This window comes from Crocodylus siamensis, chromosome 2 (genome assembly GCF_052110815.1).
Source record: "Crocodylus siamensis isolate JL-2025a chromosome 2, ASM5211081v1, whole genome shotgun sequence".
NCBI lineage: Eukaryota > Metazoa > Chordata > Crocodylia > Crocodylidae > Crocodylus > Crocodylus siamensis.
The window spans coordinates 214,920,699-214,948,391 of record NC_143396.1 but is presented as its reverse complement, the minus strand read 5'-3'; the positions used below and the strand labels follow the sequence as shown (position 1 = coordinate 214,948,391).

The following is a 27,693-nucleotide window of genomic DNA, read 5'->3' as shown; positions in this document are numbered from 1 at the left end:
GCGTTTCAATATTGACAAGTGCAGGGTGCTGCACTTGGGCAGTAGTAACCAGCAGCACACTTATAAGATGGGAAACTCCCTTCTTGAGAGCACAGAGGCAGAAAGGGATCTTGGAGTCATTATTGACTCCAAGATGAACATGGGCTGACAATGCGAGGTCACCGTTGGAAGGGCTAACTGGACCTTGTTGTGCATCCACAGGTGAATCTCAAGTATGGCCAAGGAGGTGATCCTTCCCCTCTACGTGACACAGGTCAGGTCACAGCTGGAGTACTGTGTCTAGTTCTGTGTGCCCCACTTCATGAGGGATGTGGACAACATTGAGAGGGTCCAGAGGAGAGCCACCCGCATGATCCAGGGACAACAGGGCAGACCCTACAGTGAGAGACTGTGGGTCCTGAACCTGTTCAGCTTTCACAAGAGAAGTCTGAGGGGGGACCTGGTGACTGTCTATAAACTCACTAGGCGGGACCAGAAGGGTTTGGGAGAGACCTTGTTTCCCCTAGTGCCCCCTGGCATAACAAGGAATAACGGCCAGAAGTTATTGGAGAGTAGGTTTAGATTAGACATCCGTAAGAACTACTTCACAGTTAGGGTGGCTAGGATCTGGAACCAACTTCCAAGGGAAGTGGTGCTGGCTCCTACCCTAGAGGTCTTTAAGAAGAGGCTTGATGCCTACCTGGCTGGAGTCATTTGAGCCCAGTTTTTCTCCTGTCCAGGCAGGGGGTTGGACTTGAAGATCTACAAGGTCCCTTCCAACCCTGCTTCTATGATTCTGTGATTCTATGATTCATAGGATCTGCCCTGTTGTCCCTGGGTGGCCCTCCTCTGGACCCTCTCAATGATGATATTGAATGTCATCAGGTTTTAATCTGCCCACTTTTGAAGCCTATCAAGTTCAGCCTGGATCATTACTCTATCCTTGGGTGTGAACACTCTACCCCTAAGTTTGATGTCATCTATGAACTTGGCAAGTCTGCTTCTGACACCAGTGTCCACATTGTTAATAATGATGTTAAAAAATACAGGTCCAAGGACAGAGCCTTGGGGGACACCACTAGTTATGGAGCATCATGATGATTCACTTCCATTGACTACCACTGTCTGGGTCTGACCTCGGAGCCATTTCCCCAGCCATCAGACTGTGATGTAGCCGAGGCCTCAGTCGACCAATTTTTGCATGAGGAGATCATGGGACACCAGATCAAAGGTTTTTGGAGTCCAGATATATGGCATCAATCTCTTCTCCCTTGTCCAGGTGATATGTTACCTGGTCATAGGAGGAAATGAGATTGGTCAAGCAAAACCTACCCACAACAAACCCATGCTGGCTGTCCCTCAGGATGTTGCCATCAGCCAGCTTGTCAAGAATGGTCTCTTTGATAATTTTTTCAAAATCTTTCTAGGGGTTGAGGTCAAGCTGATTGGCATGTAGTTCCCCAGATATACTTTCCTCCCTTTCTTGAAGCTAGGCATCACACTGGCCTTCTTCCAGTCTTCAGATACTTCACCTGAGCACCAGGAGTTCTTGAATATCTTTGCCAGTGCCTGGGCTATGATGCCTGCCAGCTCCTTATGTACTCTGGGGTGTGATCTGTCAGAACCAGCTGACTTGAAGGTGTTCAGCCTTTCAAGGTGTTCCTTTACAAGATCTACACCAATGATGGGTATAAATTCACCCTCACCCTGGCCGTCCCTTTGAGCGGGTGAAAAACTGATGGAAAGTACCCATTAAGCAGGGTGGCTTTTTTCCTGGGTGTCAGTTGCCAGTTGTCCCATTTGGTTTGAGGGGGGACAGGGCATGAGTAAAAGCTAATTAACACATGGATCCTTTTTGGGTGATATCTGGAGTATGCACACATATTGAGCAGTATTGAGCCATGGAGACACTGTGGAGGATGAGCCTTATTAATCATATATGCCAGACTGAGAGACAGCATGACAGAGGGATTCTGGGTGCACTGTATGCAATATCAGTACTCGCCATGGCTTCAAATTTTGTTGACTGTGGTGTAGCCCACCACAGTGAATTATGTGGTAAATCATGAACCCTTTGACTTTGAACTAATGTCATTTGTAGGTGTGATAATGCTGTTCAAAAGTGTTTTTATAGAATACCTGTGCTAAAACTTAACGCAGTTTCAAAAAAGGTAACATGCATTATTTTTGGATGAACTAAGTTTATGGGTACTATATGCAAATTTCTACAGCCACATTTACTTTCAAGGTTATTGTTTTCAGATCTGCTCCTCATTTTCATGTGCTCAGGGAGAGTAGGGTCTGACAGTAAGGGGGAGCCGAAGGTGCTGTATAGGGGAGAGAGCTGGGGGGAAACAGCGAGCAAAGGGCCAACTGATTCCTCAGATTTATTTTACCTACTTTAGCAGTGGGAAGAGGACAAATTCAAGAAAACCTCCAATAATTAGGTTCTATTCCTGGAGAATTATAACAAAAGTTATACATTTTCCATGTATATAATCTAATTATTGGAGGGTTGTATTATAATCAGGATCATCTTCTATTCAAGTAAATATGGTACTTATCAAGCGTTTTCTTAAGCTACTATTTTAAGTTGGGAGAAAAGAGACATGTAAAAAGAGATGCTGGAATCAATAGGTGCCATTCTTCCCAAGTGAGTCTGTGCTGAAGAAGTATCCTTGAAAGATGCTTAAGGATACAGTCTTTTCTATAAAAAACAAGCTTCTATTTGCAGACACAATGCATTTATTGCATTTCTTTCTTGGTAACAAAGGGGTTGAGCAAGATGTCAGGCCAAATGTTTCCATTTGTTTTTCTGGAAAAAAACTTCAGAAATTTTGATTGGATAAAAACTTTTTTCTCTTGTACACTCTGGTGTATTTTTTCTCTCTTTCTAGTAATGCCTAGCATTATTAATTCTCAAGAGTACAAAAAAATTATGTGAGAAAAAGACAAAGGGAATTATAGCTCCATCACTTAATGGGGAAATGTGAACAAAGAAGAGATGTCACAGAAGCTGAAAAATTCAATGCTCTTTTTGCTTCAGTCTTCATGCAAGGCGTTAAATGTGACTAGATGATATAATTAATATTAACATTAAAGGAGAGGAACACAGGCAATAATAGTGAAATGACTTAATAGAATAGTATTTAGATAAAATTGGTATATTTAGCTTATCAGGGTTATGAAATTCACCCTACAATACGTAAGCTAAAGCATTCTCTGAACCATAATTGATTATCTCTGAATAGTCATGGAGAACAGATCAGGGTCCCAGAGGAGTGGAGAAGGACAAAAAGTAGTGAAAGAAAGACTCAGGGAATTATGGATCAATCAGACTGGCTTCAATAACTAGAAAAGATATTTTATATTGTTAAAGATTGTTTATATGTATATAGAGGATAATACAGTCAGTAAGAAACAAGTGTGAAAACCTGTGTTTAGGAAAGAAAGATCAAATTCACAAATAGAAAATGGGGAAAATGTTGGTAGGCATTCTGCAGCAGTCCTGCAGAAAAGGTTCTGTGAGCTAGAGTGGATTACAAACTAAATTAGTTAGCAGTGTGATAATTTCTGCAAAAAAGTTCGATATCTTGGATTTAATAAGAGGTGATACATAGGAGGTGGGATGTAATAATTCTGTTCTACTTAATCCTGAAAAAGCCTCAGTTAGAAGAATGTGTTCTGTTTTGGAAAAGAACTTGAGAAAAATTGGTGAAAATCTACAGATGAGTCAGAGATAAGCAACTAAAATAGGTGCTTGAAAACATGACCTGTAAGAAGACATTTATATCATTTAGTTGGTTTAGTCCTAAGGTGGGACATGATGGCTGCTTGCAGACATTTGAAAAAAAAATGGTGCCTTAGTTTAAACTTGGAGTGCTCCCGTACTGAGCTCAGGACATGACCAGAAAAGACAATGTGTTAGTTGGATCTAGCTCACCTCACATCTGTATTGATCAGGCACTTACTGGGCCTTTTTTGGGCACTTCTATCTAATAGCTGATTGAATCAGATTTAGCTAAAAGTACCAAACAGCCTTGCTGAAGGGCCCAATCTCTATGGATGCTGGGGAGCAAGGTTAAAGTAATGCCCGCTTCTTCCAGTAAAGCCATTTTTTTTGTTTTTGGGTTTTTTTTTAACTTCTGCAAGCAACTGATAATTCTACTACGTAAATTGTAAGGCTGTGCAAAATTTTGCCCGGTTATTCATTTTAAACCTGTTTTGATGAGTTTTGATGTGACAGCAAAATCAAATGAAACAAAACCTTTCAAAACAGCTTTGAAATGAAACAAGCACAGTCAAAACATTTCAAAAGTTTTGAAATGTTTCAAGTTTCGAAGCTGAGCTTACTTGGCTTTAGCACCGGTCCCAGCCAGCAGCAACAGCCTCCTGTTGCACTTGCCTGAACCCCCAGGAGGGCTGTGGGGGCTGTACTGGACTGCTTCCAGGGGTGCAAGCCCCCATTCTGCCTGCTGGATGACAGGAGGCTGGTGCTGCTGGCTGGGTCCAGCAGCAGCACCAATCTTCCCAGCACTGGGTATGGAATAGCCTATGGGCGAAATGTCAAAACAGCATCGAAACAGCAAAACAGTTTTGACGAAATGAAATGGAACAGTGCTTTCGATACAAAATGAAACTCTAAATGAAACAGTGTTCTCTCGAAATGGAAGTCAAAGCACAACAGTGATGTTTTGCACAGCCCTAGTAAATAGCTAGTAAAAAGGACAATGATCAATTGTTCTCCATGTCAACTGAGGATAAAACAATAGGGAATTGACTTAGTAAGTGTTGGAACAGATTACTGAGGAATACTGTAGAGGCATCTACAGATGCATATAAATGCACAACAATAAACTCTGTTGCATATCATGCCTGAGTTTATTGCTCTCAGGTGCTGCACTTACATGTCTTCCCAGGGACTGTAGCACATTGAGTGGAGCCAGAGCAGCCCCAGCTGGTAGGGGGCCCAGGGAGGTCAGCCTGCTAGCCTAGGGCATGCGCTGACCCAGCTAAACATGCTGTGGGGAATGAGAGTGCTTCAGTGCTGGACTAGTGGGGTCAGCATCTACACATGCATTGCTGAGCACGAAAAAAACTCTGAGTTAGGACAGTACTTGAACTTACAAGTGCTAACCTGCTACAGAATTTATTACTTTTCTGCAGCCCAAGAGGGCTGGACATGTAGACACTAAGACGCTTATTATGGAGTTGCTAATTAGGCAACTTTTATCAATGAAATCCTGAGACTTTAAAATGCTATCATACTTCAGCAAGTTCCTTTCTTACAAGGAAATTGTTGTTTAGTCAAATCCGCCCAGACAGGAGAGGAGGGAAATTGAAGGATACTATTCTCAAGATACTTCTCATGATTTGAATGTATCTTATGAATCTCACTAGATTTCCAAACTCTTTTTTCCAACCAAATCATCCCTAGTAGCTTCCCTGGATGCCTTCTCAACCAAAATACCAACCCTTTTAATGCCCCCCCCCTCCCCGCTGTTGTCAGACAGCCCTCACTGCTCCAGCTAGGGAGCAGAGGAATGGGGCTAGCCCTGCTCTTTGCAGCAGACAGCACAGGTCAGCCTAGGGCTGGAAAGCATTCTGGGGGATTGTGATTTAAGTTGAACCAGGAAGGGGTCTGGGATACAAATTTGACCTAAACCGGTTTGACCCAAATCAGTTAGTAATATCAGTCTGATGCTACATTCAACCAGGTTTATCTTAAACCAGTTTCAGCCATTTTGTGCATTTTGCTTTGTTACAGGTTTAAACCAGTTTCTGATCACTTAAACTGGTTTATGTGTAACTTCTGTCCCTAGCTTTAGACTCTTCATAGGGACTCCTGCATTATCTACCTTGTCAGTCTAGGGTGAACTTTTTTTTCCTCCAAGATTGTAGAAACAGCCCTGAGACTATCAGGGAGGTGAATGGAGGTTGGTGAAGATGTCTGTACTTCCTTTGAACCCATAGGTAATTCCTGGAAAACAAAAGAAAATCAGGGGAAGGAAGAGAATATTTTGTCAATTGTTGCAAAACATTATTGGGGGTACAGAAGGCAATGGAAAAGGTAAAATCTTTTTCTCCTCCTTCCTATTTGCCTTTACATTTTCCTTTTTTTCTGACCCATTCTCGTGAAAACATTAATTGTTCAGCTATTAAGGAGTCAAATACAGGGAAGCTGCAATTTAGACTCTTCAGGAGAAAAGTACTGATCCTTAGGATCTACAGAGATCTTCAGGTGTGGAATTATTACAGTGTGGACCTTAGCTGTTCTGAAAAATCAATACTTCCCTCCTCCACGGGATGATTTGTAGCAACTGATTACCAGAAGACTTTGTGACTAGGAGAATTTCTTTCCTTATGGGTACTAAGAAAAGAGGGCACTTTTTTCATCTTCCTTGTAACATTTGCCAAACTTTACTGAATTAGAAAAGGGCAAACAGCCAGAAGGAATGCAGGTTTCAGATAAGACACCCAAATTATTTTAGTTTGCTTACATGCAGATGTCATCCGTAACATTTTCCTTCCCCAACTACTATGTATGTTAGTTGTGATGCGAAACTGAGTTGCAAAAATATGTGGAATGGTCATGAACAAACTTTAAACATGGATTCTCTTTTAAAGGAGAAAAATGTGGGAAACTGTGGCTTTTCCCTTGCAGGCTGACAGAGTTTCAGCCTACCAGGGGCTGCTGGGGACTCCCCATGGCCCCTCCTCCACACACTGGGGGGATGGGTCCTAGGGCTAGGGGACATTGAGCCAGAACTGGCCATCGATTTTTAAAAATGGGTCCTGGTACAAAAAAGATTGAGAACCACTGCTTTAGAGTATAGTATTATAAGGGTTCCAGCATAATCCATAGGGTATATAACTTGCTTTCCTCACATAGAATGCAGACATTGCATGCACTGCTTTGTCACCACATAAATATCTGCTCTCTTCAGTGAATATTTTACTTTATAACTGAGCACATGAATTTTAGATCTGGAAATATTGCTAGTTGCTTAATCTCTGAAACTGGCTATTATGTGGAATCATATGGTTCAATACAAGGTAAGACTGAGCACACCCTAAAAGGAAGTGACTATTCTCTGTGACTGCCAAGTCATAGCCTTGAATATGGGGCCTCAGCCTTCTCAACATGACAAGGCTCATCTCATCTTGCCACCCTATAACTGGTTGTCTAAGCTGTTCCAGGATCACCTCAAGTCTCCAACACGGCCTAAACTGCTGTCTACTCCCTGGACACATCTACACATTCATTAATGCACCATAGTTACTGCACATTAAGTTTAGTACTTGTATAATCAAATACTAAATCAATGTGCAAACCGGTGCATGCCTTTTTAGTGATGCTACTACGCAGCAGTCTAATAATACTGCTCAGTAATGCATTAGCACTGTTTCTGCCATGACATACACCTCCGCAGTATTATTAGGCTACTGTGCATTTAACATTTAGTGTAGACACTCCCACTGGCACCAGAATGGCTGGGGTCAGCTAACCCCTACTTCCTCCCACATAAAGCCCTGAAAAGAAACAGGAAATATCTGAGCAACTGGGCCTAACATGATCTGTTTTGCTGTTCCTTCTGTCTTGTGTTTGCTGCCTCTGCTCTTTGCTTGATCTCCTGGTTTGCTCTCTGATTTCACTATCTGACTGATTTCCTGGCATCCTGACACAGCTTGTTCTTAGATCCCACTCTTCAACTGACCTCCTGTTTTCCTGATCCAGCTTGTCCCTGGATTCTGCTTGCTCTTCCTAACCCTGGTGGGCACCCTAATCCCCAAGTGGTCCCAAACTGGCTCCCTATGACCCAATATGACAGTGACTAGGAAGATCAGCTCTTAATGGAAAGGAATTTATGTATTTCTGGATATCTGATGTTTAAGGATTTTTTTTCAAACTTAAAACACACATGCAAGGCGATACACCCTTCTGATGACTGATATGTTCCTGTAACCTGAGGTTTACCATAAAAGCTTTTTGGGTGTGGGTTTTTTTTCCATGAGTGGGAAAGGGGTATACATACAAGTTCACTCCAATTAGTTGTGTTCCTAAATTTGTGTTCATAACAATGTCATTGAGAGCTATGCTTTGCCCCATCTGCTTAAAGCCAGTTTGCTTCTCTGTATAGTTACACAAATACAGTATGTCATAGTCACTGGTCCATGAAGGGCTGACAAAACTGTAGAGCTATATCATGCTGTCTGCTTTTATTTCATGAGTATCTACACTTCAACACTGATATCTTTGCAGGTATTTGAATAATAGACTTTAGAGGTGAAACAGACTTTTTAGATCATCTAGTACTTTCTCAGTTCAGGGTTATTCTCACAGCATATTGACCAGTTTGAATTATTTAAGTCTGCTAACCAGTGAGCTCACTACATTTTTTGGAAAGGCATAAGGTTTTTCTGTTAGGATGGACAAGAACAAAACTTTGACCAACACTGAGAATGGATGCATCCTGTACAGTTTCTCTGTATGTGGAGCTGTCAAAAGACTTTGAAGATGCATCTGACCCTACTCCCATTGAAATGAATGCTGCCATTCATTCAGACTGCAATAGGAGCACTTGGGCAGATAAAAGCTGTTGTAAATAGTATTAAACATATATTTGAAATGGGGTGCTCACATCATTTCTGAAGAGAGTCAATTCCACAGTTAAATAGACTTCACTGTTAGACATTTGGCCTTCTACTCAATATAAACTTCTCATTCCTTCATTTTTTCTTTTATGTGCAGCTGGTGCTATTCATGTGTATCAGGGTAACAATTTCCTTTATATTGCTTCAAAATCATATTGATCAAGGAAATATGTACTCATTTTCATGAGGGAAGCAGTATTTTAGTGACAAAAATGGCATAATATTCCAGCAGCAGCACACTCATAAATTGGGCTGTTTTGCTACAACAGGAAATACAGTCTTTTCAGAAATTTCCAGAAATCATACTTTTTGGGGGGGCAGAGGGGAGGAGAGGGGGAGAAGGAGAAACTTAAGCACAAGCAGAAATAGTTTAACTTAATACCTATTTTTCTCCCCTTGTCTTCTCCAGAAATGAATTTCTCTACTGCAAGAAATCAAGATGGTTCAGCGATGTGGAAATCAAACAAATTGATGTTTGACTGGATGTTCTGAATATCATGTGAGTGTTTATCAGAAACACTGCATGTACAGTTACGTTAGTGGGCATGATTTGGGTTCAATGGGAGAACTAACATTTACAACATTAATGGCAACATTTAGCTAATAGTAGAAATCCAGACAATATGAGAAAGTGTCCCACCTTGTGCCGTAGTACACTTTCTCTTCTTAAGCTAGAAAAGGGCAGTCCTTTAACAGAACAGTTGGCACATGCAAGCCCCAATTCTCCTTTTACACAAGAGTTATAAGATCCCCTCTGCAAATTAACAAAAGAAAAGGGATTATTAAGGAGAGCTCCAAAGTGAGCTTATTGTCACCTGTCATGGAAGTCCATGGAAGCTAGTGGCTCTCAAGTTGTAACTACTGGAGGTAGCAAGGTTTGACACTACTTCTTCTTTTCTGGGATTATGAGTGAGGCTTTTAAAAGCAGGGTCTACTTTATGTGTAAAATTAAGTTCTGTCTATAGAAGACATTTTTTTTCCATTAGTTTTACTGTCTCATAAATATTTGTCTCTATCAGGTACTTCTATATAATTCAGAAACTTGGTTAAGAAGAATGTATCATAACACAAATCTGGATTTATACTAATTGAAAGGCTAAGATCTAGAGAAAATTACCTGTAAAACAGTGAGCTAACTTTACATAAACTTCTCCACTAGTTGTCCTCTTCAAAAATAGGCATCAGGAATGGAACTAACTAAACTGCAGAACAGCAAACAATAATGTAAACTTTGATTAAACCTTTCGGTCCTGAGAAGACACTAAGTGATATTAATGTTCTTCTCAGACTTGAGGTCTTATGCACAAGGGAAGGACAAAAGACCATTTATATATTCTGTGTCACCAGACTGTATTAGGCATTGTCATTCTAAAACAAAATTCCCTGATAGAGCTGGTGGGATTGTATGCTTATGTTTGACTGTATTGTCTAAGGTCTTTTTGGTTTGACCAAGGTGCAACAAAGTGGTTTAGGCCTCTCTCTAAGTGCTGTTTAGTAGTTTGAAAATAGTCTGGTGTTTTTTTTTTTAGTTTATGTTGCTTTAGTGCAGCTATGATCATGTTCTTGCTTTTGTACCCATTAACACTAATGGGTGTTCATTTGAATAGTCAGAGAGTGGAAAAGATAGCGTATGACTCACATGACTAGTCACACATACTAATTAATGAACAGTCTGAGGGTAGGGATCAGTTTACTATGGGGTAGAAGGGGTGTAATTTTAAAATGCATTGTCTGTTCTATAGTCACTGCTCTTACCTGACAGTAAATGGAAGTAATGCCTAGGTATCTTAGCCATCAATGAAAATGAAGTAAGTTGCCATGGTTTAACTTTCAGTTACCATGGCTCAGTAAGAGCATGATCCTAGCCAGTTATTACAGAGCCAATGATGAACAGTACAGCTGTATTCGCTTTCACTGCATGCATCTCCAGTGCACATCATGATGGAGTTTATTGCTCACAGGCACCATGTTTGTATGTGTGCCCAGGACCATAGCACCCCAAGCCAGGTTGGAGCAGCCACAGCTGGTGGGGAATACTGAGGGTCAGTCTGCCAGTCTGGGGCTGCTCAACCTGGCTCAGTATGCTGCAGAGGGGCTGTCTGGGGACCAAGGGTGCTCCAATGCAGAGCAAGCTGGCAGGCAACCCCCACACTGGAGCAGCCTCATGCTTCAGCTAGCCCCATCAGCATCTACAAATGCATTGCTGGTCATTAAAGATCTCCATCATAGGATAGTGTTTACAGGCACTAACTTGTAACATAATTAATTAGCTTACTATGGCCTGATAGGGTTGCACATGTAGACACTGAGACTTTACTGTGGAGCAAATTAGGCAGCTCCACAATAAATGTCTTGTGTTGAGCACCCAACATGTAGTAAATTTACCATGTTGCTGGGAGCTGGACCACACAGAGCCTTTTGGCTTCCTTCACTGTGGTATTTTCCCTGGGCTCCCTGGGGAATATCTGGTATGATTCCATCATTGTGATGGGTCTTTAGGAATTGGAATACCTGACTGCTCTCTTGTGTGTAGAAAAAATCTCCATGTTCTATTTGGAAAAGATTGAAAATGTTATAATTTCTAATGTATGTTATAAATTATTACAATGTCTAATTTCTAATCTTCATTCCAGTGAACAATGCCTTTTTTCAAAATACTAGCATTTCTCATAGTCTGGAAATTTCAAGTTTCAGTAGTTTTAAGCTTCAGTTTTCAGTTTGAATCATTTGTGTCATGCCGCTGTTAAACCAGGTAAAGAATATCCTTTATTGGATTTTATGTTGATGGCATATTTTAAATTGAATGTAGTGTGTGGGAATGGTTAATTTGTTTCTTTCTTTTGCAAGAGAACTGGCTTCTAATTAAAAGCATCACATTGCATGGGTACATGATGCACTGTTGTTGACAATTCAATGTAAAATGGGCACAAAACAGAACACAAAAATGAGCGACAATATGTTAAGAGGACACACGCAAAAATAATCTTTGTTTACTGAGACTCCAGCTTGCATGCAAAAATACCCTTTAGCTGTGATAATAGAAATTACATTTCAATCAATATGCTCTTTGCTATTAATCCATTTTTTCCCTTTCATCTGAAGAGGCCTTAATAATATGTTAGACAATTCATACTGTTTAAAAAGTAATTTGAAATAAAAATGCTTTTGAAACCTTGCAATTCAGGCATGGATTTTGCAAGAAAATGAATATGTTCTCTTGCTGTTAATGTCTGGATATACAATCGTGTTTTTTCTTTTTTGCTCCAAGTTTAGTAGGATTTTTCTGGAGGGGAATAATGGGAGAGGTGTATGTCTTAAAGAGGTACAGTGAAACACTCTGTCTTTTTACTCGTGCCACCATAACACTTTCTATATGCCAGAGAATGGCCCAAAGGAAAACATTGATATTGAAAACTGCAGCTGCAATTGTCTCGTAATATTTACATTTTAGTAGCAACCACTCCACCCAGTCTATATTTGACTATTATAGTTTAAATACAGGTAGTCCTTGACTTAAAATGTTTTGAATTACAACATTTCACACTTACAAAGTTTATAAATTGACACCTTGTTTCAACTTTATGACGTCAGTTTCGACTTAAAGCACTCAATCCGATGCGATGCCACGCCAGTGAACAAGTTCGCTGTGTTGCTCATCTCCCTGGAGAACATCTGTCCAAACTTGCTTGGACACTGTCTTTAAGAAAGCAGACCAGACTCCAGAAAAACTTGCAGCCAAGACTCCTGAGAAGACTCCAGCCAAGAACCCTTCAGAAAGTCCAACCAAGAGCCCTTCAAACAGTCCAGCAAAGTCACCTCAAAGTCCTTCCAAATTAATATGATTGTTATTTATGATATAAATACATTAATGTAGCTATATTATTCATCTATAATCGATTGAGTACAAAATCGTTTGATCCTAGTGCTCTTTCTCACCATGGCAGGGGGTCAGACTTGATGACCTGCTCAGGTCCCTTCTGACCCTACCAACTATGAAACTGAAAATTCTGGGTATTTTTGGTGAAAATAGAGTATCAGGCCTCAGTTCAGGAACCAATCCCCCATTTATAACATTTTTTTTATGAGAAAATTGGTTCTGAGTTACAACATTTCAACTTAAGGTGCGGTTTTCAGGAACCAAGTGTGTCATAGAGATTTAATAGGTTGGCTTTTTCCTGGGCGTCAGTTGTCAGTTGTCCCATCTGGTTCAGCAGGGGTCCAGTGTTGCCCTTGCTTTTCCTCTGGCTCCCCACATATCTGAAAAAGGACTTTTTATTGTCCTTGATGCTCAAAGCCAGTTGGAGTTCAGTTGAAGCCTTGGCTTTCCTGGTTTGCTCCCTGCAGGACCAGACCAGTGCAGAATAATCCTCCTCGGAGGTGAATCCTATCCTCCATCCTTTGTAGGCCTTTCTTTTTAGCCTCAGGAGGTCTGCTATGTCCCTGGAGAGCCAGGGGGGCTGCTGTGCCCTCTTGCTGCCTTTCCTCCTAGATGGAATAGAATTAGCTTTTGCATTGAGGATCGCTCCCTTGAGAAGTAACCACTCTTCTTGAACTCCCCTCTCCCTGTGGTCTTGGTCCCTTAGGGTCCCACTGACAAGCTTCCTGAGCTTGTCAAAGTTGAATTTCCTGAAGTCAAGGACTTCCGTGTTGCTGACTGACTTGCCAGCTTTACAGCAGATGGTGAAGTTGATCAGCTCGTGCTTGCTGTCACACAGGTTCCCATCAATCACTAGGTCAGTGATTAGGTCATTCCCAGTAGCCAGTAGCAAGTCGAGCAGCGCTTTACCTGTTGTTGGCCCATAGACTTCTTGAATCAGGTAGAAGTCATCCACACATGAGAGGAAGCTTTGCGACTGCTCTGATTTTGCTCAGTGATCCTCTCACGAGAGTTTGGGTAATTGAAGTCACCCATGACAACCATGGACCTGGAGCATGCGGCCTCAGCCAGTTCCCAGGCAAACTCCTGGTCAAGCTCTTGACTTTGGGTGGGAGGTCTGTAGTAGACTCCCACCATTGTGTCTCCTGTGCCATGTTCCCCATGGATTTTAATCCAGAGGGTCACCAATATCAGCTTGCAGGGACACGTAGCTTTCCTTAACATAGAGAGCTACACCCCTGCCCCTTTTATCTATGCGGTCCCTCTTGTATAGGGTATAGCCATCTATTCCCGTGGTCCAGTCATGGGTGGAGTCTCACCAGGTCTCCATTATCCCTATGACGTCATAATTATTTGCATTAAGTAGGAGGATGAGCTCCTACTGCTTATTCCCCAAGCTCCTGACATTTGTGTACAGGCAGGCAAGTGTCCCCTTGGGGACTCTTGCCTTGCCCACAGATTGTACCAGGGCTGGGGCAGGGGTGGGGTCCCTTAAGTGCCTTGGCCTGCTGGCTTTGCAAGGGTTTCTCAGAGGGCCAGCAGTGGCGGTAGTCCCCCCATCCCGCAGCAGGCTTAGTTGAAAGCCCAGTGGAGCAGGTCATCCAGTCTGGCTGAGAAGAGTCTCCTCCCCAGTGGAGAGAGGTGGAGGCCATCTCTTCCCAACAGCTCACTGCCTCTCTTGCCAAAGAGCGGGCTGTGGTCATGGAAGCCAAATCCTTCCTGATGACAGCAGCACCACAGTCTTTGGTTTACTACATGGATCCTCCTCTCCCTCCTCAGCCCATAGCCCAAGACTGGGAGGATCGACGAGAACACCACCTGTGCCCTGAGACACTTTGGCCCTGCTCCCAAATCCCTGTAGTGCCTCATGAGACTGGTTGGGAGCACTCCTGTGCTATGACATAAAGTTGTATTGGTCTGTAGTTTGGTGGTCTTATTAACTCCTGGGGGTTAAACCTTTGGTTCTAATATATCCCTTATACCCTTTCAAGTCTTTGAAGATCTTGCATATGATATTTACTACAGGTGGGGTTATTATCTAAATAATTCTTCGAATTTTTAGCTTGTTATTAAAGATAACTTTCATGTTCTTGTGCCTTTAAGGCCTGAGGTAACATGAACCTATTTATAGAGCAAAAAATTAAATAAGTGTATATTCACAAGTAGCAGCTGCTTGCAGCTGGATTTGAAACTTGAGACTATGCTGTGGAAAGAGACATTATGTGGAGTCATCATAAATATATGATAAATTACATAGGCTACAGACATTCAAAAAGTTCCTGACAGAAAGTGCAGTAACTATCACACTTGAAGTCCTGTCAGTTAGAGCACTTTTCAACTGAACAGACATGCACTCTTCAGTGAGGGGGGGGGGTGGAATTAGGTTCCTGGCAGCTTTGGGCAAGGCTTGAACATGGAGAGTACTCCCACATGGCATCCAGGGGGTTGCTGGAGTAGACCCAAGTCAGTGCTACACCCATCCCTCTGGTGATTGTCAGCAGCAACTGGGAGTGGATGAGGGGGTGGCAGAGAGACCCCTGCCTTGCAGATCTTGCCTGAATGCCCCAGATCCCTTCCAGCAAGCTGTGGGGGGCTTCCTTCTGGCTGCAGCCACCAGTGGCAGCCTGAGTTCCCTGTGCCATTTTTCACAGTGTGAGGAACTGTGGTAGAGGGGATGGACAAGGTTCCCTCCTGCCAGCCCCTCCCCCAGCTCTCCAACATGGGTCTTGGTATGGCAGAGCCAGTCCCACACAGCATGTGGGCAAGGTAGGGTTGGAGAGAGGGACCTGTCCAGCAATGGCTGTTTGGAGAGAGACCCCAGACTTCTTCCCCCAAGACCCCTCCTGGCTAGCCTGCAATGCATTGTGGGGACAGAATCCTTTAGTTTCCCTTCACTCCCATGGCTGTGTGGGGCACTGGGATCAGAGGCTGCCCCTGACTCAAGTCAGTGACATCCGATGGGGTGGGGCCACCCAGGTGCTTGGGCACAGTAAACAAGCTCTGTCCAAGGTTAGAGCAGCCCTGCACAACGTCACTCAGGATAATGGTGATCACACTCTAAGATAACACTCAATGGGACCTGCACAGACATTCAATAAAGTGCTCTACCAGAAAGTGATTTAGCTTTGTACAAATCCATAAGGGCAACATCTATATCTAGCCATAGTCATTTGATAAATAAATTGAGGAATGTGATTGTTTGCACAAACACTTGATAAGTAGATCACATGCTTTATTTCATTGAGCTCATCTCTGCAAACTAATTATGTGTATTTGTTGAAAGAGATACTGTTCTGAATGGTAGCAGAAAACATGCAATATTACAGACCTAAGTAGTTTGGATTGTTTAGAGACTTCCATTTTGGGCACTCATCAAAACACAGAGTCCCACTTGCTTGAGATTTAGGCCATGTTTGCAATAGGAAACTCAGCATTTATTTGCAGGTGTTTCCACTCCTGAATTTCTAGATGAGACTCTCATTAGCTTTGACTAAAGTAAGCTGTGAGTGCTATCAAACATTGTGAAGAATATAGCCATTGTCACAGTAAAGACATTTGTGATGCATCAAGCCAGCAATGTAGCTTCAGACATTCCTGCTGTTGCACACTAAGAGCTTGACAATGGATAACTTCCATTTACTAAAACATGTTTAAAATGATGTGGACAAGAGAATTAAGGAACTGCCACAAGCTGTCTCTAGGCAATAGAAGTTAAATTCTTGAAATACCTTCTTGGCATTGCCTGGAAGAAGTAGACCTCAGTGGTACTTTCTTAGTTAATCTGCAGCAGCCGTCTTGAATCAGCTTATGAGCTTTGAGTGAACCAAATATCAAAGCAGTGACAGAAGGCATTTTTACATCATAAGAGAAATTTCTTCACGGAACTTTTAAGCATATGGGGCTGGATGAACCATGTCAAAGGAATAAAGTAGGTCTGGCAAAAAGACAAGAATTAGTTGTATGGCAAAAAAAAAGATATCAAGATTTGTTTTCATTCCAGTGAAGGACAAAACTGATACATTTTTAAAAAGCACAAGTTCTTTTTTAAAAATGAATACATTTGAGGAAAGAGTGAGCCATTGAGAGAGACACCTACCCACTTCAGGATACAACTCCAGTGGGTTGTAGCACAGATAAAAATGTGGTAACCCCAAGTTCAGATCTCTGATCTGAATTAGGCAGATCAGGAACTTGAACCCTGGTATCTTGCATCTCAGGTAAATATGCTAACCAATAGGTTATCAACTATTCTGGGGTATCCTGCTCTCTAAATTCATGCTGCCAGAAAAAGCTTAATTGAAAGCATTTTTTCTCAAGAAAACTTACTTTTTTTAATCAACATTTTCTAAGGCGGTGGGGAAGAGAGAAGTCTAATCAATGAATTTTAAACAGTTCTCAAATAAAAGGTGAAAACATTCCTTAAGTAGTAAGAGCTTAGCCAATCACAATTTAAAAATCTGAATGCCTGTGGCCACATCTACATGAGATGCTGACTGCACAGTAGCCTGTGACTAGTGTACAGTAGTATTTCATGGCAGGAAGCATAATGTGAGAGTACCATGCAGTAGTAATGAGCTACTGTAAAATTGGCATCATGTTCCTTGCTGTAACAGTGCAGTCATTTAGTACTTGTGGTCACAGGGCCAGTGCTGGAAGATTCTTATCCAGAGATTCTTATCTGGGTGGGGAACATTGTCCCCGCCTCGGCAGCCAGGGATGACTGGTGCCTCCTGAGTTTGTGGGGGGCACAACTTGTGGGGGCCCTGAGGGTGGGCCAAAGGCCCCATATGCACTCCTATACTTCTGTGCCATGGCTTAGTGTCCCCACCCAACACATTGCCCGCCCACCCAGCAAAAAAATGCCCTATCCTGAGTGGTGCTGAGTTGGGCTAATATTATCAAGTGGGACATGTGCTCACCCCGTGTCTCCCCTACCAGTCGCCTGTGTTGGCAGCAGACACCCCCCTGGGGGCAGAGAGAGCAATGTCCCGGCCCTGGCCAGGAGACAGCTGTCTCCTGACCTCGTGCTCCCTCCTAGCCCCTGTGCTGGTACCCAGAGGGAGCCTAGACCTCCCTCTGGTGGTAGCAGGGGCCCATTGCAGGGCCCCAGGAAGTGAGAGCACTTCCCTACACATGTAGATGCCTACCTGGAATTTATTTATTCATGAGTAATTTACTTGTGAGTAAACTGGTCCCGGATCTAATACAAATGTAGAAACACCCATTGTGTGTGTAAAGCCTACATAGGAAGTAGGCTTGAATGAATAAGCATTATTTTTAGTCAAAAGTAGAATAAAGATATAAACTCAGCTTTGAAAAAAATGAGTAATAATATCTACAGGTCTGTGCAAACCCAGAGGTTACTATAACTTGAACAAGACAAACATTGAGTGTTCAAAGTTGACAAAATCAAATCATGATCATTCTACTCCAGTGTGATGATATTTGGAGTCTGAGGTCTGAGGTCCAGGCATCACTGTAGTTGGTTGTACAAGTAGGAGGCCCTGGATAAACAAGGATATTTAATCATAAAGATAAGGAATGCATGTTCTCTCTGCCACCTTTTTTACTGCCACCTTTTCACTAGCATTTCTCTCCTTAGGAGACATGCTCTACTGTTTGTGGATGTTATGGTAGATTCATGCTTCCACCCCTCTGTAGCAATCACATCTTGTTGGTTCCTGTTTCTGCATATCTCTGTGTTAAGCACTGAGAGTAGGCAGCTACCAAGTTCAGTCCAGCCCTGATGAGGTGGCCATTTTAGATCCTTGTTCTCAGGGCTGAGGCAGAAGTTTGCTGCAGTCACGCTGTAGAGTGGGTAGTCAGTATTTTAGGGTGCTTGTTGGTCCAACCAGAGTGTAGGTAACCATGTGTACTCTTCAGATGGTGGTGAGTATTTAATGTTAAAAAATATCCTGGAAATAATTAAGGTATTGCTTATATACAGTGAAGTCAGATAAAGTCAATAAAAAAGATGTTATGCTGACAGGTCTGTCAGATCTCACAGGGCTGCTTCCTGGAGTCCACTTCAGATATATGCTATGTCATATGTCATCCTGATACCATCTAGGCAATCTCTCATAGTCACTGATGATTGTCTTCCATGACTGCCTTATCTGTGGGTCTGAAGATGGTTGACAATGACGATCCAGGATCCTGCATATATTAATATGCATGGTTGCAACTTGGACATGTATTAATATGGAGTGTTGGTAGCTCTGGATTTTTGGTTCTGTCTGCAACATGCTGTTTCTGGCACTCCCATTTTTCCATCTCCTGTTGTTGTTATGAGGTTTCAAAGTAGTGAGATCCTTATAGAAGAGTCTTCCTCCATTTGGGGCAGTCCTGGGTGATAATCTCCCATGAGTTGATGCCAATTTTGCATTTTTTCAAGTTGGCCTTGAAGATGTCTTTGAAGCAGTTTCTCTGCGCTTCTCTTGAAAATACTCCTTGACTGAGCTTGGAGAATAAAACTTGCTTTGGGAGTCTGGAGTTGGACATTCAGATGATGTGGTTGGCCCACTGAAGTTGATGTTGGATGACCTTGATGCTCATCATGTTTGCTTGTGAGGGAACGCTAACGTTATACATCTGTTTTCCCACTGGATTTGAGGGATCTTCCACAGGCAGCATTGATGGTACTCTCCAGTGATTTGGTGTCTCCTGTATGTTGTCCATATCTCAGCTCCATACAGTAGGGTGGGGATCATGACTGCTTCATAAAACATGAACTTGGTTTTGAATTTGATGTTGCAGTCTTCGAACACCCATTTCCTCAGGTGTCCAAAGGCTACACTTGCATATTTGAGTCTTCTGTTACAGATGGCTTCCAAGGTACAGAAAATACTCAACATTCTCCAGAATTCCACTGTGCCTCTGAATTACCACAGCTGGGGACTGCTCATTAAGTGGTTGTTGATGGAGGATCTAAGTATTCTGAACATAAAGCAGTTGTGCTATTTTCTTGTATGACTTGGCTGAGACATCAACAATTGTCTGACAATCTGCTTCAAAGTAAGCACAGACTATAGCATCATTAATGTACTGGAGCTCAATGGTTGAGGTCATGGTAGTCTTAGTTTTGGCTTGGAGTCAAGTGAGATTAAACAATTTACCATCATTCAGTAATTCATATCCACTCTGACCGGAAGCTTGTTGGTGGTCAAATGTAGCATCATGGTAAGGAATATTGAGAAGGGTGTTGGAGTGATGATGCAACCTTGCTTAACCCCTGTCTTAACCTCAAAGAGATCTGTGATAGATCCAATACTGAGAACAATCACTCATACCATCATGGAGCAGGTGAAGGATGGTCATCAATTTTGGTGGGCATCTGTACTTCAGAAGTATTCATCCATACTTCACAGCGCTTCTTGGTTGATAGAGTTGAAGGCTTTCATGAGGTCAAAGAAGACTATATTGAGAAGTTAATGTTCCTGGTACTTTTCCTGCAGCTGGCAAGCTGTGAAAATCATGTCAATTGTGCCTCTTGATGCCCTAAACCCACAGTGAGGTTCTGGGAGGAGCTCTTCAGCAAGTGGAAGAAGATGGTTCAGAAGGGTTTTCACAATGATCTTTTCTGTGGTAGACAGCAAGGTGATCCCTTTGTAATTTCCACAGCTGGACCTGTCTTGTTTCTTGAAGATTGTGACAGCCTTGGTGTCCTTGAGGTCATCTGGGATTTCTTCATCATTCCAACCTTTAAGATCCTTAATATGAGGTCATGGGGCTGTGATGTAAGCTCCTTTCTCCCCTGCTTGAATATTTTGGTGGGGATCACCTCCACCTCTGATGGAAGTTGAGTTACCTCAAGCATTTGCTTATATACAGTATATGTGGTATGTTCTCAGATCTGATCAGGTTCATCTTCAGTCTCATCTGCAAAATGCTGTATCATACAGCATCCCAAGGCACTGAAGACTTTAAAAGAGATTATACATAAGCTTAGCTAAATGCAGTATTAAAAAGTGTCTTCATCTTTCTTCTAAAATGTTGAATACAGCACGCTTCACTGAATGAAAAGTTAAGATTGCTTTTGTCAATAGAAAAAAATGGGAGAAGATATATACAAAAGCTTACTTATCATCTGAACTATATGTGTAATGCTTTGCAAGAGCAAATCACTGGGGACACAAGGGAATTCTAGCTGGCATAAGTTCCAAGGAGGGCAAGGAGTTCTGCAGAGAGGGTACAAATAGAGAACTTGACCATAAAAGATTAAGATTTTGCTGATGAACAGACATAGTAGGTTTTTTTTGAGGAAAAAAAACCCAAAACTAATCTGCTACAAACTAGTATAACCAGAGGATGTCTGCATGAAATGTACCTGGCATGAGTGAGCCTTTAACTGGGGTTTTGGGATGGAAATAGCCAAAAGGATCTTCACCCAGTGAAGTGAGAAAACCAGGATAGAGAGAGAATAGAAATACACACACAGTTATTGAATGTACAGGACTGACATTTTAGAAGGAGGGGCAGAGGGTGGATACATTTTTACTTGGGAAGCATGATGCTGCTTTCAAAGGAAGTGTTAGTTGGCAGAATATGATGGTTCTTTTTTCACTGAGACTTTAGGGCCTTGCTCACAGGAAAATATATATAGGGTTTCAAAGTGGTGGTGGGGTTAGAAACAAGGATCAGCTTTTTATGTGCAGAAGCCAGAAGACCTTTTGAGAGGGAGGCAAGAAGACCATCAAGACTAAAATTACCTCTCTCTTAATTTTCCTTTTGGGCCTTGCTATTAGTTTGCATATGATTTCTCGTTGAAGCAGAATGGCAATATTTAGTGTAGACCATAAACATTCCAGGAAACTTCACTGACATTTCTTTTTGGGTCAGGAAGAAAATGAAAAATGTTGATTCTGGTAAACTAGTAATTCCAAGAAAGGTCAAAGAAAATTGGGGACATGACCTGCAAACAAGGAAACTGATGACCACATCAGATATTAGACAGAACAGTTTCTTTAACAAAGAGCTAAAGGAGAGAGGTTTCCATGGAACACCATTTTAAAATTGAACCTATATATGCAGTAGGTTTAACTGTTTCTGCCTTTTTTAATTGTTCTTTCTTGAATATCTATCTATAGATAGATAGAAATAGATATTAGAAGAACAATTAAAAAAGACAGAAACATTTTAACCTACTGCATATATAGGTTCAAATTTAAAATGGTGTTCCTTGGAATCCTCTCTCCTTTATGGCTATTTGTTTGTTAAAGAAACTGTTCTGTCTAATATCTGATGTGGTCATCAGTTTCCTAGTTTGCAGGTCATGTCCCCAATTTTTATATATATATATATATAGAGAGAGAGAGAGAGAGAGAGAGAGAGAGAGAGAGATCTATATATATATATAAAATGTGTGGGTGTGCACATGTATATGTGTGCGTGTAAAAAAAAATACACAAAACCAAAACAAACAAAAAAAGGCCTCTAAGCTCTGTATAACCAGATCACTTTGAGTTTACAGCCTGCAAGTAAATTGTAAGATAGGGCTGGCCAACCTGCAACACTAGTGCCTTAAGTGGCAGGGGCAGCCTCTGTGGCTAGGGACAGACATTACACATAAACTAGTTTAAGTGATCCAAAACTGACTTAAACCTATAACAGAACAGACATTCAGTACACATAAACCAGTTTCAAATGGCTGAAACTGGTTTGAGATAAACCTGGTTGGATGTAGTATCAGACTTAACTGGTTTGTTTCAAACCGGTTTATGCAATATCTGTCCCAGACCCTTTCCTGGTTTAAGTTAAACCAGACTCCCCCAGCATTCTGGCATGCTCTCTGGGATGGGCTGTCTGCTCCAGCCCAACCAGGCTGGCCCCATCCCTCTGCTCCCTGGCCAGAGCAGGGACAGGCAGGGGCGAGGGTCTGGCCAGAGAGGGTTTTAATTCCCCCCTCCCTATTCCACCAGCAGAGACTCGAGCTGGGTCTGTCAGTTGCTCCCCACTCACTGCTGCAGCATTGGGGTACCATGGCCCCCAAGGCAGAAGGAGGCAGGGAGGAGAGCTACTCTCCCTCTCTGCAGCTGGTTCTGCTTGCTTTCACCATCATGCTCACTCCCTGCTGCAGAATAGTTCCCTGCTGTCCCTGCCACTGGATGCTGGAGGGAGGAGGAATAAACCCCTCCCACCCCTCCCCAAGGGGCCCTGCTGGCTGGAGTGTGGCCATACTCCCACCTGACTACTGCAGGTGGAATTAAACCCCTCCCTAGCCAGTTCAGCGTGGACTGGCCACATACCCCCAGCATAACTTCCCTGCAGCTGAGGGCATGTGCCTGCATTTCCTCAGTTCAGAGAGAATGTTTGTTCTGTTACAAACCGGTTCTACCTAAACAGGTTAGACTAACCTGCAAAGGTTGAATCGGTTCAGGCTCTGGCTTTTTGAATGTCCATCCCTAGCCTGTATGTCACATGTAGAACATCAGTAGGGAGACAGGCAGGACAGCAACAGATAGGGCAAGAATCATAGAATCATAGAATCAATGAGTCAGAAGGGACCTAGACAGATCATCCAGTCCAACCCCCTGCCATGGGCAGGAAGGAACACTGGGGGTGGGAGGGGTCATAAGACCCCAGTTAGGTGCCTATCCAGTCTCTTCTTGAAGATTTCCAGGGAAGATTTCTCTGGGAAGCCTATTCCAGGCTCTGGCCACCCTTACAGTGAAGTAGATCTTCCTAATATCTAACCTAAACCTATCCTCCCTCAGCTTGTTGCCATTGTTCCTGGTGACTCCAAGGGGGGCCCTGGTGAACAGACTTTCCCCGAGTCCCTGCTGGTGTCCCCTAATAAGGTTGTAGGCAGCCACAAGATCCCCCCTCAGTTTCCTCTTTCAGAGGCTGAAGAGATTAAGGTCCCTCAGCCTCATCTCATAGGGCTGGCCATGGAGGCCCCCAGCCATATGAGTGGTCCTCCTCTGGACCCTCTCCAGGATCTCCACATCCCTCTTGAAGTGCGGCACCCAAAACTGGACACAGTACTCCAGCTGCAGCCTGACCATCAGTGCATAGAGGTGGAGCAAGACCTGTCTGGACCTGTTAGTGATGTCTCTGTTGATGCATCACAGGGTGCAGTTGGCTCTGCCTATTGCTTCATCGCATTGGTGACTCATATTCATCTTGGAGTCAATCATGACTCCAAGATCTCTCTCTGCCTTTGTGCTGCCGAAAGGGTCAGCCCCTAACCTACAACCATAATGCTGGTTCCCTCTCCCCAAGTACAGCAGCCTGCACTTGTCCTTGTTGAACCGCATCCTGTTCAAGTCCACCCACTTCTCTAACCTATCCAGGTCTTCCTGGGTGGGGAGGGTGCACTCCACACCCTCGTCCAGGTCACAAATGAAGATGTTGGACAGCACTGGCCCAAGGACTGAGCCCTGGGGGACTCCACTGCCCACACCCTTCCAGGTCGACATCAACCCATCCCCCGCCTCCGGGTGCGCCCTTGGAGCCATTTTGCCACCCATGTGACTGTGCATTCATCAATGCCGCAGTCCTTCAGCTTGCCCACCAGAATTGGGTGGGACACTGTGTCGAAGGCCTTCTGGAATTCCAAGAAGATGGCATGGACTTCCTCCTTCACATCTAAGCTTTTTGTTACCTGGTCATAGAAGGAGACCAGGTTAGTTAGGCAGGATCAGTCAGGCACAAACCCGTGTTGGTTACCCTTCAACATCACTTCCCTTGCAGGGCTCTCACAAATGTGGCCTTTGATTATTTTTTCAAAGACCTTCCCCAGTATAGAAGTGATGCTGACTGGCCTGTAGTTGCCAGGCTCTTCCTTCCTCCCCTTCTTGAAAATAGGGACCACATTGGCCCTTTTCCAGTCCTCAGGGACTTGGCCCGAGCACCAGGAGTCCTTGAACAGCTGTGCCAATGGCTCCTCAATGACACTTCCCTCAACACCTGTGGATGAAGGTCATCCAGGCCTGCCGACTTGTATACATCTAAGCCCTCCAGGTAATCCTTAATTAGGTCTGAACTAACAGTCAGGGGACTCGCATCCTTCCTGGGCGTCTCTACGCTATCACCTGAGAGCACCCCATTGTCAGCAGACAGGAACACGGAGGCAAAGAACTTGTTAAAGAGTTCTGCCTTCTCTCGTGCATCTGTCACCAACTGCCCTGCCCTGCCCTGCCCTGCCCTGCCCTGCCCTGCCCTGCCCCGTAGGGGTCCAATGTTACCCTGAGACTCCTTTTTGCTACCTATATATTTGAAGATGGACTTTTTGTTATCCTTAATCCCAAAAACTAATCTAAGCTCCAGTGCTGCTTTAGCCTCCCTTACCAAATCCCTACAAGCTCAGGTCAGGGAGGTATATTCCTCCTTTGTCCCTGCCCCCTGCTTCTACTGCCAGTATGCTTTTTTCTTTGCCCTCAGGCCAGCCTGGATATCCATGCTCAGCCCTTTTCCTGGACCCTTTTCCTGCTTTCCTGCACACTGGAATTGCATCCTGCTGTGCCCCAAGGATAGCCTCCTTGAGGAAGGACCACCTTTCCTGAACCCCCATACTAGCTACCCCCTGGGCTCCAAGTGCCTCCCTGACTACTGCCCTGAGCACATTGAAGTTGGCTTTCCTAAAGTCAAGCATTTGCGCTGTGCTAGTTACCCTCCCCACCTTTCTCTGAATAGCAAACTGGATCATTTCATGATCACTGTCCCCTAGCCTCACTTGTACTAGCACATCCCCCACCAGGTCATCCCCAGAGGCTAACACCAGATCCAGTATAGTGTTTTCCCTAGTGGGGATGAGTACCTCCTGCATGAGGTGTAGCTTCTGTACGCACGTCAGGAACGTTCATGAGTGACTAGACCTGGCCGACTGCTCCTCCCAGTTGATGTCAGGGTAATTCATATCACCCATGACCACAACATCCATTGCACACATGGCCTCCCCAAGGTGCCTAGAAAATTCCAGATCCAGCTCTTCCTGCTGATGTGGTGGCTTGTAGTAAACCCCTACCACCAGATCCCTCTCCCCCCACCCTCCTTGAGGTTTGACCCACAGGGTCTCAGTTAAGCCTTCCTCTGGTCCCATTTGGAAGGTAGAACTGGTATACTGTTCCCTAACATAGAGTTCAACCCCACACCTTTTTTTCCCCTTCCTATCTCTTCTAAACAACCTATAGCCCTCTGTCTAATGCCCAGTCAAATGTTTCATCCCACCATGTCTCCACTAGGCCAACCATGTCAATTTTACTACTTGCAAGCAGGAGAGCAAGCTCCTCCTGCTTCTTCCCCATGCTTCTTGCATTGGTGAAGAGACACCTTAAGGGAAATTACAGGCCAGTTAGTCTTACCTCAATCCCGGGTAAGCTCTTTGAAAAAATTATCCTGGCACACATCCAGGAGGGCCTTGCGGGGGAATGCATGCTCAGGGGCAACCAACATGGGTTCATCAGTGGCAGGTCTTGTCAGACCAACCTGGTGGCCTTTTACGATCAGGTCACCAAATCATTAGACGCAGGGGTTGCTGTGGATGTAGTCTTTTTGGACTTCCGGAAGGCTTTCGACACTGTCTCTCACCCTGTCCTCATCAAAAAGCTGGGAAACTGTGGTGTCGATGCCCACACGGTCAAATGGGTCGCCAACTGGTTGGAGGGTCGCACCCAGAGGGTGGTAGTGGATGGGTTCTTCTCGACCTGGAAGGATGTGGGCAGTGGGGTTCCGCAGGGCTCGGTCCTCGGGCCCGCACTGTTCAACATCTTCATCAGTGACTTGGATGACGGGGTAGAAAGCACCCTGTTCAAGTTTGCTGATGACACTAAGATGTGGGGGGATGTGGGTGCACTAGAAGGGTGCAATAGGCTACAAGCTGACCTTGACAGGTTGCAACGGTGGGCGGATGAGAATAGGATGGGGTTTAACACTGATAAGTGCAAGGTGTTGCACATGGGGAGGAAGAACCGGCACCACACTTACAGGTTGGGGAACTCCCCTCTTGCCAGCACGGAGACAGAAAAGGATCTTGGAGTCGTCATTGACTCCACGATGAACATGGGCCGGCAGTGTGGGGAGGCAGTCAAGAAGGCCAACCGTACCCTGTCATGCATCCACAGATGCATCTCGAGCAGGTCCAGGGAGGTGATCCTCCCCCTCTGTGCGGCACTGGTCAGGCCGCAGCTGGAGTACTGCGTCCAGTTCTGGGCGCCACACTTCAAGAGGGACGTGGACAATATGGAAAGAGTTCAGAGGAGGGCCACTCGTATGATCAGGGGTCAGCAGGGCAGGCCTTATGAGGAGAGGCTACGGGACCTGAACCTGTTTAGCCTCCACAAGAGAAGGTTAAGGGGGGACCTTGTGGCCTGCTACAAACTGGTCAGGGGGGATCAGCAGGTACTGGGGGAGTCCCTGTTCCCCCGTGCGCTGCCAGGAGTGACCAGGAATAACGGTCACAAACTGGCGGAGGGTAAGTTTAGATTAGATATTAGGAGGCGCTACTTCACAGTCAGGGCGGCTAGGGCCTGGAACCAGCTTCCAGGGGAAGTGGTGCAGTCTCCTAGCCTGGGGATTTTTAAAAGGAAGTTAGATGAGCACCTTGCCGGGGTCATATGACCCCGGTGCTCTTTCCTGCTAAGGCAGGGGGTCGGACTAGATGATCGACCTAGGTCCCTTCCGACTCTAGCTACTATGAAACTATGAAACTATGAAACTAAGCCCCCCGTGGGAGCCCTGGGCATCCCCCCTACCTGAGAAACAGCTGGTCCCTTAGTATACCTGAGCTCTTACCTGGGCAGGTCCTACACCTAGTTGAGTTTTTTCTTGCTCCTGTGGATCCCCATCCCCTGATGAACTTAGTTTAAAGCCCACTGGAGGAGGTCAACTAGCCTGTAAGAAAACAAACTCTTACCTTTGAGGGAGAGATGGAGACCATCACGCCCCAGGACATCCTCTGAAGCTGAAAGCAGAGAAGGAGAGCAGTCAGGAAGCATAGGATAAGGGTGGGTAGACAACATAGAAAAGGGAGAAAAAGCAGAGCATCAGATGTGGCAAAAGAAAGGCATCAGATGAACCTTTGGGAAGGTGTGGGGCTAATTTGTGGCATTCCTGCTAGAAAGGTTGGGGCTGCTGTTGTAAGATTGTGTGTGTGTGTTTTGCATAAGGTAATGATGTAATACTTATATGGGTGTGTATATAATCACTGTCCCTCAATATTTTGATATTTGTCATACATTTTAAAT

At 44.0% G+C, this 27,693-nt stretch overlaps 1 protein-coding gene across 1 annotated transcript in view; it reads left to right on the top strand.

The window, feature by feature from the left end:
* Positions 1-27,693, top strand: part of LRRC4C (leucine rich repeat containing 4C) — an 826,012-nt gene that overhangs the window by 285,985 nt on the left and 512,334 nt on the right. The window contains exon 2 of the mRNA XM_090032958.1: positions 9,044-9,133. The gene's annotated coding sequence lies outside the window, so the exon portion shown is untranslated. The remainder of the gene's footprint in view (positions 1-9,043; positions 9,134-27,693) is intronic.